Here is a 14,383-nt window from a genome sequence, read left to right as displayed (position 1 = left end):
GTATCAAAAACCTACCGAGTGGGTGAGAGTGCACTAGGGGGCGTTCCCAACAAAACTTTACCTAGTGTCTAGTCACCTGAAGGTAGCTGCATTCAGTGCCTTGAAAAAGTATTCATACCCAGGGCAGCCATCAGAAATTTTGGGGCCCCTTACACAGCTTTAGGCCTGGGCCGGACCCCAACATTCCCCAGGCCCTGCCCACTGGTCATCCACTTCAGCCGTGAAAGATTTTACCCTCTTCCTGACCAGAGCACTTTTTACAATTTGGCTCTGCGTCGCTCTAACGGACAATTGCACGGTCGTGCAATGCTGTGCCCAAACAAAATTTGCGTCCTTTTTTTCCCACAAATAGAGCTTTCTTTTGGTGGTATTTGATCACCTCCGCGGTTTTTATTTTTTGTGTTATAAACAAAAAAAAATTTCAAAAATAAACAAATGTCTTCATCAGTTTAGGCCAATATATGTTCTTCTACATATTTTTGGTAAAAAAAAAAAAAAAAAAGCAAGTGTATATTGTTTGGTTTGCACAAAAGTTATAGCATCTACAAACTATGGGAAATATTTATGGCATTTTTATGGCATTTTTTTTATAGTAATGGTGATGATTCACAATTTTTTGCGGTACTGCAACATTGCGACGGACAGATCTTTTGACACTTTCTTGGGACCATTGACAATTATATAGCGATTAGTGCTATAAAAATGCACTAATTACTGTGTAAATGTCACTGGCAGAAAAGGGGTCAACACTAGGGGCGATCAAGGGGTTAAATGTGTGTTCTAATAGTGTGGGGATGGATGGCGCAGGACGTGGATAGTGCAGGGCGTGGATGGGGATGCATCGTGGGGACTGGAGGGATGGATGGTGCAGGACATGGAAGGTGCAGGGCGTGGATGGGGATGCGTCGTGGAGACTGGAGGGATGGATAGTGCAGGGTGTGGATGGTGCAGGGCGTGGATGGGGACGCGTCGTGGAAACTGGAGGGATGGATGGTGCAGGACGTGGATGGGGACGTGTCGTGGAGACTGGAGGGATGGATGGTGCAGGACATGGATGGTGCAGGGCGTGGATGGGGATGCGTCGTGAGGACTGGAGGGATGGATGGTTCATGACGTAGAAGGTGCAGGGCGTGGATGGGGATGCGTCGTGGAGATTGGAGGGATGGATGGTGCAGGGCGTGGATGGGGATGCGTCGTGAGGACTGGAGGGATGGATGGTGCATGACGTGGAAGGTGCAGGGCGTGGATGGGGATGCATCGTGGAGACTGGAGGGATGGATGGTGCAGGGCGTGGATGGGGACGTGTTGTGGAGACTGGAGGGATCGATGGTGCAGGACGTGGATGGTTCAGGGCATGGATGGGGATGCGTCGTGAAGACTGGAGGGATGGATGGTACATGACGTGGAAGGTGCAGGGCGTGGATGGGGATGCGTTGTGGAGACTGGAGGCATGGATGGTGCAGGGCATGGATGGTGCAGGGCGTGGATGGGGATGCATCGTGAGCACTGGAGGGATGGATGGTGCATGACGTGGAAGGTGCAGGGCGTGGATGGGGATGCGTCATGGAGACTGGAGGGATGGATGGTGCAGGGCGTGGATGGGACGCGTCGTGGAGACTGGAGGGATGGATGGTGCATGACGTGGAAGGTGCAGGACGTGGATGAGGATGCGTCGTGGAGACTGGAGGGATGGATGGTGCAGGGCGTGGATGGGGACGCGTCGTGGAGACTGGAGGGATGGATGGTGCTGGGTGGAGATGAAGATGATTGAGTTGCATTGTGAAAATGGATGAAGATGACTCTAGGTGGGGATGAGAGTTAAACAGTGAAGAGGCTCTCCAAAACGTAAGTCTCATATGCACCCAGAGTCATCCATTTTAACAATGCAACCCAATTATACCACATTACATATTTGAGACTTACCCTCCATGCTGCACTCTCGGATCTATCTGCATCATGGCACCTGTTATTGCTGTGTCCTGTGTCCATGTGCACCGAGCTGGCCACTCCCCCTGCCGCTGTCCCGACCAATCACAGTTCAAGTAAACCTGTGCTGTGTGTGTCTGTGTGCAGAAGATTACAGTGTCTTGGATTCTACTCTGCAGCCACTACAAGTTCTGATCAGCTGCGTAACCTTTCCTGTTTGTAGATCTGATATCTGCCGGTGGGGGGGGGCTGTGCTATCGTGAAGTTTCTGAACCTGTTTGCAAATCGGATGAGCTGCTTAACACGAACCCACTGGGGGGGTGCTGTCCGAAGTGAAGTGAAAGTGTCACATCTTGTGGACGTTTATCTGCTGCCGCGGTTCTGGATGGGGGGAGCGGGCCCTGACTAGCCGGGCCCCTAGAGACACTCGGGCCCCTTACATGTGTAATGCCTGTACCCCCCTGATGGCGGCCCTGTTCATACCCCTTGAAATGTTTCACAGTTTGTCATGTTACAATCAAAAACGTAAACCAAGACATGGCCGTCCACCTAAACTGACAGGCTGGTCAAGGAGAGCATTAATCAGAGAAGCAGCCAAGAGGCCCATGATAACTCTGGAGGAGCTGCAGAGATCCACAGCTCAGGTGGGAGAATCTGTCCACAGGACAACTATTAGTCGTGCACTCCACAAATCTGGTCTTTGTGGAAGAGTGGCAAGCCATTGTTGAAGAAAAACCATAAGAAGTACCTTTGCAGTTTGCAGACACAGCAAACATGTGGAAGAAGGTGCTCTGGTCAGATGAGATCAAAATTTTACTTTTTGGCCTAAAAGCAAAACGCATCATGTTTTGGGGACTCTTCTTCAGCAGGGACAGGGAAGCTAATCAGAGTTGATGCGAATATGGATGGACCCAAATACAGAGCAATCTTAGAAGAAAACCTGTTGGAGTCTGCAAAAGACTTGAGACTGGGGCAGAGGTTCACCTTCCAGCAGGACAATGACCCTAAACATACAGTCAGAGCTACAATGGAATGGTTTAGATCAAAGCATATTCATGTGTTAAAATGGCTCAGTTAAAGTCCAGACTTAAATCCAGTTGAGAATCTGTGGCAAGACTTGAAAAGAAATCTGCAAAAATGTCACTCTCTAGATGAGATGTGCAAAGCTGGTAGAGACATCCCCCAAAAAGACTTGCAGCTGTAATTGCAGCGAAAGGTGGTTCTACAAAGTATTGACTCAGGGGGTCTGAATAAAAATGCACGCCACACTTTTCACATACAGTATTTATTTGTAAAAAAATTTGAAAACCATTTATCATTTTCCTTCTACTTCACAATTATGTGCCATTTTATGTTGGTCTATCACATAAAATCCCAATAAAATACATTTACGTTTTTGATTGTAACATGACAAAATGTGAAAAACTTCAAGAGGTATGAATACTTCTTATGGTCAATGGTTACAAGTCCTGTGTCCTGTACTGTACAATTAAGATAAACATTTTTCAGATTACATATTATTTAGTTAGTCAAAAAAAAAATATTGTCAATGAATATTATGTAATTTCCTTCTCATTAGTTCTCGGTTCTCCTTACTACCTCTTGCAAAAAGCTTTTTGTTTACAGATCTCTAGATAAAATGTATATACAGCTCATATAGTAAATCAGAGTAGTGACTTTTTCTTCCCCCTCTCTCTCTGTATTCAAGATTTCATCAAAAATAGCCTGCCTGACATGAGACAACTAATACTTGTTTTTATGCCCTCTGCTGGCCTAAAGGATAAGTTCACTTTTTAAAAAATAAAAATAAATGCACATTTTTTGCAAGTAAAAAAATGTGAATTTTATTATTTTTTTTAGGAACCTGCAGAGCATTGCACACGCGATCAATATGCAATGGAATCTCATGTTCCTGAAGACCCTCAGTACATCTGTCTGCCTATATAATACTTATCTGAGCTCCATCTCGTTCCAATGATGTGCATGCGAGCCTCAGCTCTCTGGGGATTCTCCCCCCTCATTGGCCGAGACAGCAGCGGAGCCATTGCCTCCTGCTCCTGTCAATCACAGCCATCAAGTCAAACGAAGCCTCTAAATGCCTGGTATATGATGTGCAGCCCTCGGACCTCAGGGGTCTGTAGTGGGAACATCGATTAGGATAATAGCATTGATCTTTACTAGTTTCATGTAACATGCACCCAGTTTTGTATTTTCTTCTGTAGCATATCCCCAGCCAAAAATGTATCTTGTCCACACTCTCTGACCCTCATTTCTCCTATTCGGTCTGCAGTTTCTGACAGTCTTCTCAAGCGTTACATACAATGCGTTGAAAAAGTATTCATACCCCTTAAAATTTTCCACATTTTGTCATGTTACAACAAAAAACTTAAATGTATTTTATTGGGATTTTATGTGATAGATCAACACAAAGTTGCACATAATTGTGAAGCGGAAGGAAAATGATAAATGGTTTTCAAAATATTTTACAAATAAATATCTGAAAAGGGTGGCTTGCATTTGAATTCAGCCCCCTTTACTCTTGACCTGGCCATTTTATAGATAGGCAACTCCTATCCTCATATTGATTAGTGGTTCCAAATTAATAATAAATACTGCAGTAGGGAACAGACACAAAAGATACGCTCAGCATCTTTCCAAATAACTGTTCTGCTTTATTATGACGCAATTGAAAGTTTTTATACACATGATTATGTAGGTATCACATTAATATTACAATTGTACGTTTATGGTAACAAGGGGAGTTACATAGGCAGGCTAAATTCTAATCACAACTCGAAAGAATGCAAACATGAAAACATTATTAGTGCCATGTGCAGAATGAGGGCCGTGTGCAATACATATAAAATAGAATACAATTATATACAGAACTTACAAATTTCCTTAACAGTCTGATACCTAAATAGAGTCTACCTGTGTGTAACTTAATCTCATTATAAATACAACTGTTTTGTGAAGCCCTCAGAGATTTGTTAGAGACCCTTAGTGAAGAAACAGCATCATGAAAGCCAAAAAACATTCCAAGCTTTGAACATCTCACGGAGCACTGTTCAATCCATCATCCAAAAATGGAAAGAGTATGGTACAACTGCAAACCTACCAAGACATGGCCGTCCACCTTAAGCGACAGGCTGGGCAAGAAGAGCATTAATAAGAGAAGCAGCCAAGAGACCCATGGTAACTCTGGAGGAGCTGCAGAGATCCACAGTTCAGGTGGGAGGATCTGTCTACAGGACAACTATTAGTCGTGCACTCCACAAATCTGGCCTTTATGGAAGAGTGAAGAAAGAAGAAGAAGAAAGCCATTGTTGAATGAAAGCTATATTAAGTCCCGTTTGCAGTTTGCAGAGAAGCCATGTGGGGGACACAGCAAACATTTGGAAGAAGGTGATTTGGTCAGATGAGACCAAAATTGAACTTTTTGGCATAAAAGCAAAACGATGTGTGGGGCGGAAAACTAACACTGCACATCACCCTGAACACACCAGCCCCAACATGAAACATGGTGGTGGCAGCATCATGCTGTGGGGATGATTTTCTTCAGCAGGGACAGGGAAGCTGGTCAGAGATGATGAGAAGATGGATGGAACCAAATACAGGGCAATCTTAGAAGAAAACCTGTTAGAGTCTGCAAAAGACTTGAGACTGGGGCAGAGATTCACTTTCCAGCAGGACAACGACCCTAAAAATACAGCCAGAGCTAAAATGGAATGGTTTAGATCAAAGCATATTCATGTGTAAGAATGGCCCAGTCAAAGTCCAGAACTAAATCCATTTGACAATCTCTGGTAAGATTTGAAAATTGCTGTTCACAGATGCTCTCCATCCAATCTGACAGAGCTTGAGCTATTTTGCAAAGAAGAATGGACACAAATGTCACTCTCTAGATGTGCAAAGCTTGTAGAGACATCCCAAAAAAGACTTGCAGCTGTAAATGCAGCGAAAGGTGGTTCTACAAAAATATCGACTCAGGGCGACTGAATACAAATGCATACCACACTTTTCACATACAAGACGTGGTTATCCACCACCGGAGGAAGGTAAGGTAAATGCGCTTACCAAAAATCATGAACTCAAATGCCAGTGGCACTAAGACATACAAAAATAAAGGAGAAAAAATTGCGCTAAATGAAGTCCAAAATAAAAATATATTGCATAAAAATTGATGAATAATTGAAAGAAAGTCCCAATTCTTGGATAAATGATGCAGATAATTATTCGCCAGTCAGTGGGTCACATAAAATTATAGCCATGTGAAATGCATGCTTACCAAATTGTAAGCCAAAACGTGCAGATGGCCGTAACCACAGCCTGGGTTGAAGATCTTGTGAGATGAACCAAGACGTTTGGAATCCTCTCAAAGCAGATATGCGTAGGTTCCACAGATATTGGTATATATTAAACAATAAAAATTCATCATAGCGTGATACTGTAAAAATTATGAATTGTGCACAATAGATACAAAAAGCCCTAGCATCGTGACCAACCCAAGAAAGGACAAACACCACCTTGTGAAAAGAGCAACTATAAGTGTCCCATCACCACACGGAGAGCCTCCTTACCAGATGCTGGAAAGAAACAAGCTGATGTCTCCTTTGAAAAGGCAAGATGTCAGCTGAACCCAAATATTCACTTGAATGATGGATGCTATATGGCAAGTGAGTGTGAAGGAGAAGAGTCGCGGGTGTGCAGGGGGGGGGTTGTATGTTCCCTTGGGTCATTAATCATTGACATCTATGGTCTGACGGTCCCTTTGGTCCCACACTGTGAGCGCCATATAGCGTCCATCATTCAAGTGAATATTTGGGTTCAGCTGACATGTTGCCTTTTCAAAGGAGACATCTGACTGTTTCTTTCCAGCATCTGGTAAGGAGGCCCTCCGTGTGGTGATGGGACACTTGTAGTTGCTTTTTTCACAAGGTGGTGTTTGTCCTTTCTTGGGTTGGTCACGATGCTAGGGCTTTTTGTATCTATTGTGCACAATTCATAATTTTTACAGTATCACGCTATGATGAATTTTTATTGTTTATTATATACCGATATCTGTGGAACCTACGCATATCTGCTTTAAGAGGATTCCAAACGTCTTGGTTCATCTCACAAGATCTACAACCCAAGGCGAAGGCTGGAATGAAGTGAGCTGGAGATCTTTAAGTAGGCGGGACTGACGAGCAGATCCACAACAGCTGGTTAACTGTGGAGAGAGATAAGAGCTGGCAATTAGCCGACAGCTGAGTGGCCAACTCAGAGAAGGAAGGGCTGAGCCAGCCCTGACAGTGTGTTTGTCGGGTGGGGTGCAGGGGACAAAGGACACTACAGTGGGGGGCGGGTACAGGGGACAGATTCAGGGGACAGAGGACACAGGACACTACAGAGGACACAGGACACTACAGCAGTGGGAGGGTACTGCAGGGGAAAGAGGACACTGTTATAGGGGTACAGAGGACACCTGGCTAGGGACCCCATTTTCCCTGGGGACAGGAACCCCATCTCCAGGCCATGCTGGCTGGCACTTGGTTGCTGGGATGGTGGAGGCGGGCAGTAAAATCCAAATCCCCCACCATATACTTCCTCAGGGTGCACTGGCTTTTTATTAGTGAAGCACCCTAAAGTGAGGTAAACCTGTAGTGTTATTATTACTATGTTAGGATTTTTATTATCTTCATTTATTAGCAGGTGAATGCGGCTCTCCATGCATTCACATACATTAAATCCGGCCCTTAAGTGAAAAAAGGTTGCTGACCCCTAGACTACATCATGTTACATGATTGAGGGGGGTGATATCACTGCTTTTTCAACCTTTTGTATATACAGTGCCTTGCAAAAGTATTCACCCCCTTGGCTTTTTACCTATTTTGTTCACACCCTTTGTTATGAAGCCCATAAAAAGCTCTGGTGCAACCAATTACCTTCAGAAGTCACATAATTAGTGAAATGATGTCCACCTGTGTGCAATCTAAGTGTCACATGATCTGTCATTTCATATACACACCTTTCTGAAAGGCCCCAGAGGCTGCAACACCTAAGCAAGAGGCACCACTAACCAAACACTGCCATGAAGACCAAGGAACTCTCCAAACAAGTAAGGGACAATGTTGTTGAGAAGGGTTAGGTTATAAAAAAATATCCAAATCTTTGATGATCCCTAGGAGCATCATCAAATCTATCATAACCAAATGGAAAGAACACGGCACAAACCTACCAAGAGATGGCTGCACACCAAAACTCACAGACCGGGCAAGGAGGGCATTAATCAGAGAGGCAGCACAGAGACCTAAGGTAACCCTGGAGGAGCTGCTGAGTTCCACAGCAGAGACTGGAGTATCTGTACATAGGACGACAATAAGCCGTACGCTCCATAGAGTTGGGCTTTATGGCAGAGTGGCCAGAAGAAAGCCATTACTTTCGGCAAAAAACAAAATGGCCCGTTTTGAGTTTGCGAAAAGGCATGTGGGAGACTCCCAAAATGTATGGAGGAAGGTGCTCTGGTCTGATGAGACTAAATGTTATTTTTTGGCCATCAAAGAAAACGCTATGTCTGGCTCAAACCCAACACATCACATCACCCAAAGAACACCATCCCCACAGTGAAAGATGGTGGTGGCAGCATCATGCTGTGGGGATGTTTTTCAGCAGTCGGGACTGGGAAACTGGTCAGAGTTGAAGGAAAGATGGATGGTGCGTGTGTGATTTGAGGCTAGGATGGAGGTTCACCTTCCTGCAGGACAATGACCCCAAACATACTGCTAAAGCAACACTTGAGTGGTTTAAGGGGAAACATGTAAATGTGTTGGAATGGCCTAGTCAAAGCCCGGACCTCAATCCAATAGAAAATCTGTGGCCAGACTTAAAGATTACTGTTCACAAGCGCAAACCATCCAACTTGAAGGAGCTGGAGCAGTTTTGCAAGAAGGAATGGGCAAAAATCCCAGTGTTAAGATGTGGCAAGCTTATAGAGACTTATCCAAAGCGACTTGGAGCTGTAATAGCCGCAAAAGGTGTCTCTACAAAGTGACTTTAGGGGGGTGAATAGTTATGCACATAGGGGGTTGAAAGTGCACTTGGAAGTGCAGTCGCTCTAAATCTAAGGGGTAGTTCTGAACTGAGTGGAAGCTCTGCTGATTTTATCATCCAGTCATGTGCAAGCTAAAATGCTGTTTTTTATTTTCCTTGCATGTCCCCCTCGGATCTACAGCGACTTTACTTCCAAGTGCACGTGCAGTGCAAAGTGATTTTTTTTTTTTTTTTTTTAGTAAATAACCCCCATTGACTTTTTCTGTTATTTTGTCCTATTTGTTGTTGGGCATGTTCTGTAAATTAAATGATGCAAATCCTCAAACAATCCATGTTAATTCCAGGTTGTGAGGCAACAAAACACGAAAAATGCCAAGGGGGGTGAATACTTTTGCAAGGCACTGTAGAGGAACCCTTCAATTAACTTATTTACTTCAGGGAACCCATGCAGTAATTATTATAGCTTAAGCTCACAGTACATGAGTGTGATGGTCAGTGTGAAGAATTCTCCTTACATTTGTGGTCAATGGGAAGAATTCCCCCTTTACAGATTGATATGTAGAACCCTCTAGCTAGTTTGCTAGGCGTATATAGGTTAGTTGTTAAAGTAGTTAATTTGGCTTGGCTGAGAGCCAGGTCTGGGCTAAATCAGGGTCAGGGTTCAGTGATTTAGGGAGGCTGGATTACTCATCTGAGAGCTCTTCTGGTGCCTCCCTCTGTTTCTAGAACATTGGAGATGTTTCCAGATATAGTGGGTGGAAGCTAGGAGGAGCTGTCATGCATATTTATGAGGGCCTCAGCCAATCCCCAGCAAATGGGCTGGCAGAGAGCAGACATAAGTAAATGGACATAAGTCATGCCAGCAAGGGCAGTTGGTGGAAGATGGAAAGGGTGTGCTGAGGAGGCTGTTGGAGGCCCTCGCTTAGAAGTCAGCCAAGTGGGCTGGTGAGTGTTCAGACTGGGAGGACTGTGGAGAAGTTAGCCAGGAGTGCTAGTGAAAGGAGCAGCTGCAGCCAGGCAGGTTGGCAGTGCCTGAAGAGGTGGTGCTGGGATCAGTAGCCACAGTGATGGATGCTGGAAACTGAACTTTGCTACACAATCAAGGAGCATTGGGTTCCTGTCAGATTAACTATCAGTGTGCCAGTGGAGTTCTGCAAGCAAAGTGAGTGCTCGAGGAAGCAGAGGAGTGTATATAGATTGTATATAGTAAAAGTAGTCCCTGAAGTTGTTCTGAAGTCAAGTGGGCATCCCATAACCTCCCATCCCTATCCAAGTTATTAACCTCAATTAAAAAAAAAAAAAAAAAAAAAAAGTTATGGTCTGTTCGCTGACTCTGAGTGCCTGTGGAAATTCGGTGTGCCTGGCTGTGCAGGGCGGGGATCCCAATCTACTTGTAGCTCCTTAGGGGGTGCGCTACAGATACAAAAAGCTTATTGGAGTCAGTGGTTACTCTTCAGACCTTATTGCTGAAGGAACCCCTAGCAAACTTCTGGAGGAACCCTAGGGTTCCACTGAACCCTGGTTGAGAAACCTTGGCTCTGAGATCAGATATTTTGGTGACAATTGCAATGAAGAAAGGAGCTGCAGGGAAATGCTGGAAAGGGGAGTTCACATACAGTATCTCACAAAAGTGAGTACACAAGTGCGCATGCGCGCGGTGCCGAGGTCGGACATGCACTGACTTGGCTCCGCACACCTCCGGCCAGAAAAACTTTAAAACAAGCGATAGGGGACGAGCGGACCACCACCTAACCGACTTCCCGGAGCCCGGAGCAGATGATGCAACGGAGAGGGTCGGGAAACAGCCAAAACCCCCCACAGCACCTCAGAACAACCTGCGCTCCTAAGATGGCGCCGGGGAAGGGAGACACTACACGCGGCGGAGCCTCAGCACAGCGACGGACCCCGCAACCCACCACACAGCAAGGAGGGGGTCGCACAGAGGGACACAATGCTCAAGCCCACCATCAGAACTGGGAGACTCAGCAGCCGTTGCAGCAGCTGAAGCTTACAGCACCAGAGAAGGTTAGTCCCCAGATACAGCAGCGGCCCCCCCAGCCTAAGATGGCGCCTGACATGGGAGATTTTTCATGTGAGGGAGGCCAGACACAGCAGAAGGAGCCAAATCACCCAGCAATCACTTTCCTAGCTGAAGTGCACAGAGACCCCTTCTCATCCCAATCCCAGGAGGGACCTCCATCCCCAGCCTTCCGAACCGCCATGACCTGTAGAAATCAACCTACCTATACTATACTGACGCACAACACACACAGGGCCTTAATTCCCCAATTAAACGGACTAAGGCTTTTCAGCAATACCACAAACTGGGGGCAGACATTTTGTTTTTACAGGAGACTCACTTTTCACGAACTTCAGCCCCAAAGCATCTAAACGCAAAATACCCGACGGTTTATTTGTCTAATGGACCGGATAAAAAGAGAGGAGTAGCTATATGTATTGCTAAACGGGTTCCCTTTACTCCCACTAATGTGATAAGGGATAAGGAGGGCCGCTACATTATGGTCGCTTGTAAGATCAATGATAGCGTGGTCACCTTTCTTTCTTACTACGCTCCCAACGTAGGACAGTTAAACTTTTTCAATACAATGCTTGAAGTCATAACGCCCCACTTAGTGGGTCATGTGATGCTAGGCGGAGACAGCAACACCTCTCTCGATCAAATTCTAGATAAGTCTGACCCCCGAAAGACGTTCTTGAAACATACCCCTAAACAAAGCAGTACCTTAGCACGTCTGCTCCACAGTTACGATTTGATAGACCTCTGGAGGGATGCCCATCCTACAGAACGTGACTACACATTTTATTCACATGTACATAAAACATACTCGCGCATAGACCACCTGTTCACACTGTCCCCTTTACTCTCATAAATATCATCGACTAAAATAGTACCAATTGCATGGTCGGACCATTCTGCAGTCCAAGTTGACCTATCAGACCTATGGTCTAAGTCAAGACAGCCTTCTTGGCGATTGAATGAATCCTTACTAAGCGATCCTATAATTGCCAAGGAAGTTGAAACAGCCATACAACAATATTTCCAAGAAAACACCTCCTTGACCTCTTCCCCAGAGATAGTATGGGCAGCCCATAAGGCTACCTTACGTGGTAAATTAATACAGCTAGCTACTAAGGTCAAAAGGGAACGAACACAAACAATTCAACAACAAGAAGAAGAGTTACATCGACTAACACATGAACAAAAATCCAACCCACATATGGATCTTAGGAACCAGATCGATATAGCAAGAACAGCGTTAAACTTGAGCCTCACTACCAAAGCAGAAAAATATGTTAGATGGGCTAAACACTGCTATTACACAATGGGAGACAAACCAAATAGATTACTAGCAAGAAAACTCAGCCCCAGGCCCTATAACCCGGCGCTCCCTAAACTGAGACTGCAGACTGGACAAGTGACACAAAACCCTCAACTTATACTTCGGGAATTCTATACGTTTTATTCTAAACTTTATGACTCCCCTACGGACTTTAACGAAACCAAAGTAGAAGAATTCCTGAGGGACATACCACTCCCAACACTGTCTAATGACCACGCTGAGGTGATGGAGGCAGAGTTCACGGTGAACGAGGTAGCGGCGGCTATTAAATCCCTGAACCCGTCGAAGTCTCCGGGTCCAGACGGATTTTCAGGCCAATATTACCGCAAATACACAGAAATTCTGACTCCTCATCTTTGCTCTTTCTATAATTCACTAAGAAGGGGGTCTCTGTTACCACTCCATGAAAACAGGGCCTTCATACATGTTATTCCTAAACCGAAGACCATGGAGACTGTGCGAACTACCGCCCCATATCGTTAATCAACGTGGACCTCAAAATACTGACAAAGATATTAACCATCCACATGAACTCGTTCATATCGAAATATATTCACCCTGACCAGACGGGATTCGTCCTGCATAGACAAGCCCCAGACCAAACTAGACGCATCATTGACATAATTTCTGCCTTAAACTCGGGTTGGGACAGAGGGGGCCCGAGAGGAGCATTATTGACCTCATTAGACCTACACAAAGCATTTGATTCCCTATCCTGGGACTACCTTTTTTTTATTTTAGGAAAATACGGGTTTGGATCTCAGTTTCTAACCACACTTAAAACAATTTATAGTGACCCTACAGCAAATCTAGTAGTCAAGGGCTATAAATCCCAAAACATAAATATACTCAGAGGAACCAGACAGGGATGTCCCCTGTCTCCCCTATTATTTATTTTAGCCCTGGAGCCACTGGCCATCAAAATTTGGGAACATCAGGATATATTGGGGGTGAGATATGGCGACCGCGAACACAAATGTGCAATGTTCGCAGATGACATCCTATTACTCCTCTCCTCCCCATGTGATGCTAGGCGGAGACAGCAACACCTCTCTCGATCAAATTCTAGATAAGTCTGACCCCCGAAAGACGTTCTTGAAACATACCCCTAAACAAAGCAGTACCTTAGCACGTCTGCTCCACAGTTACGATTTGATAGACCTCTGGAGGGATGCCCATCCTACAGAACGTGACTACACATTTTATTCACATGTACATAAAACATACTCGCGCATAGACCACCTGTTCACACTGTCCCCTTTACTCTCATATATATCATCGACTAAAATAGTACCAATTGCATGGTCGGACCATTCTGCAGTCCAAGTTGACCTATCAGACCTATGGTCTAAGTCAAGACAGCCCACATCCTATTACTCCTCTCCTCCCCGGTCACCTCCTTGCCTAATCTACAGGTAGTATTGTGACACTTCACAGAATTTTCGGGACTCAAAGTAAATCTCTCCAAAACTCAGGCGCTTAACGTCTCTCTACAAACACACATAATTCAAGCCTTGCAACAATCCTACCCTTTTAAATGGCAGAAGGAGACAATGCCATATTTAGGCATCTTCCTTACTCCCACCCTTACAACACTGTACAAACATAATTATCCCCCACTATTTAGGAAAATACTAGAGGACCTCAAAAAATGATCGAATAACCCTCCGTCATGGTTTGGAAGGCTGTGCTCAATTAAAATGACGGTCTTACCGAAAGTACTATATCTGTTTAGGACTCTTCCAATAACAATAGTAAGGAAAGACTTACAGAAATTCCAGACGAGATTGCTAGACTATGTATGGGTACACAGGAGACCTAGGGTGAACAGGCGAACACTATATACACCAAAGCTGAGAGGGGGCCTGGGAATGCCCGATTTACTTAAATACTTTCAAGCAGCACAAATGTCCCAATTAATCAAATTCCACACAAGACAGCCTAGACCGCTTTGGATGTCAATTGAATCTTCTCTGTACCCTGATAGAGAGATCAGCCACTTTATGTGGATGAAGGCGAAGGACAGGCCGGTCATGAAGTGCCTGAGCTTGTCGTTCTCCCTG

The sequence above is a fragment of the Aquarana catesbeiana genome, linkage group LG04, assembly GCF_042186555.1.
Source record: "Aquarana catesbeiana isolate 2022-GZ linkage group LG04, ASM4218655v1, whole genome shotgun sequence".
Classification (NCBI taxonomy): domain Eukaryota; kingdom Metazoa; phylum Chordata; class Amphibia; order Anura; family Ranidae; genus Aquarana; species Aquarana catesbeiana.
The sequence above is the reverse complement of the archived record's forward strand: the minus strand, read 5'-3'. Positions refer to the sequence as shown.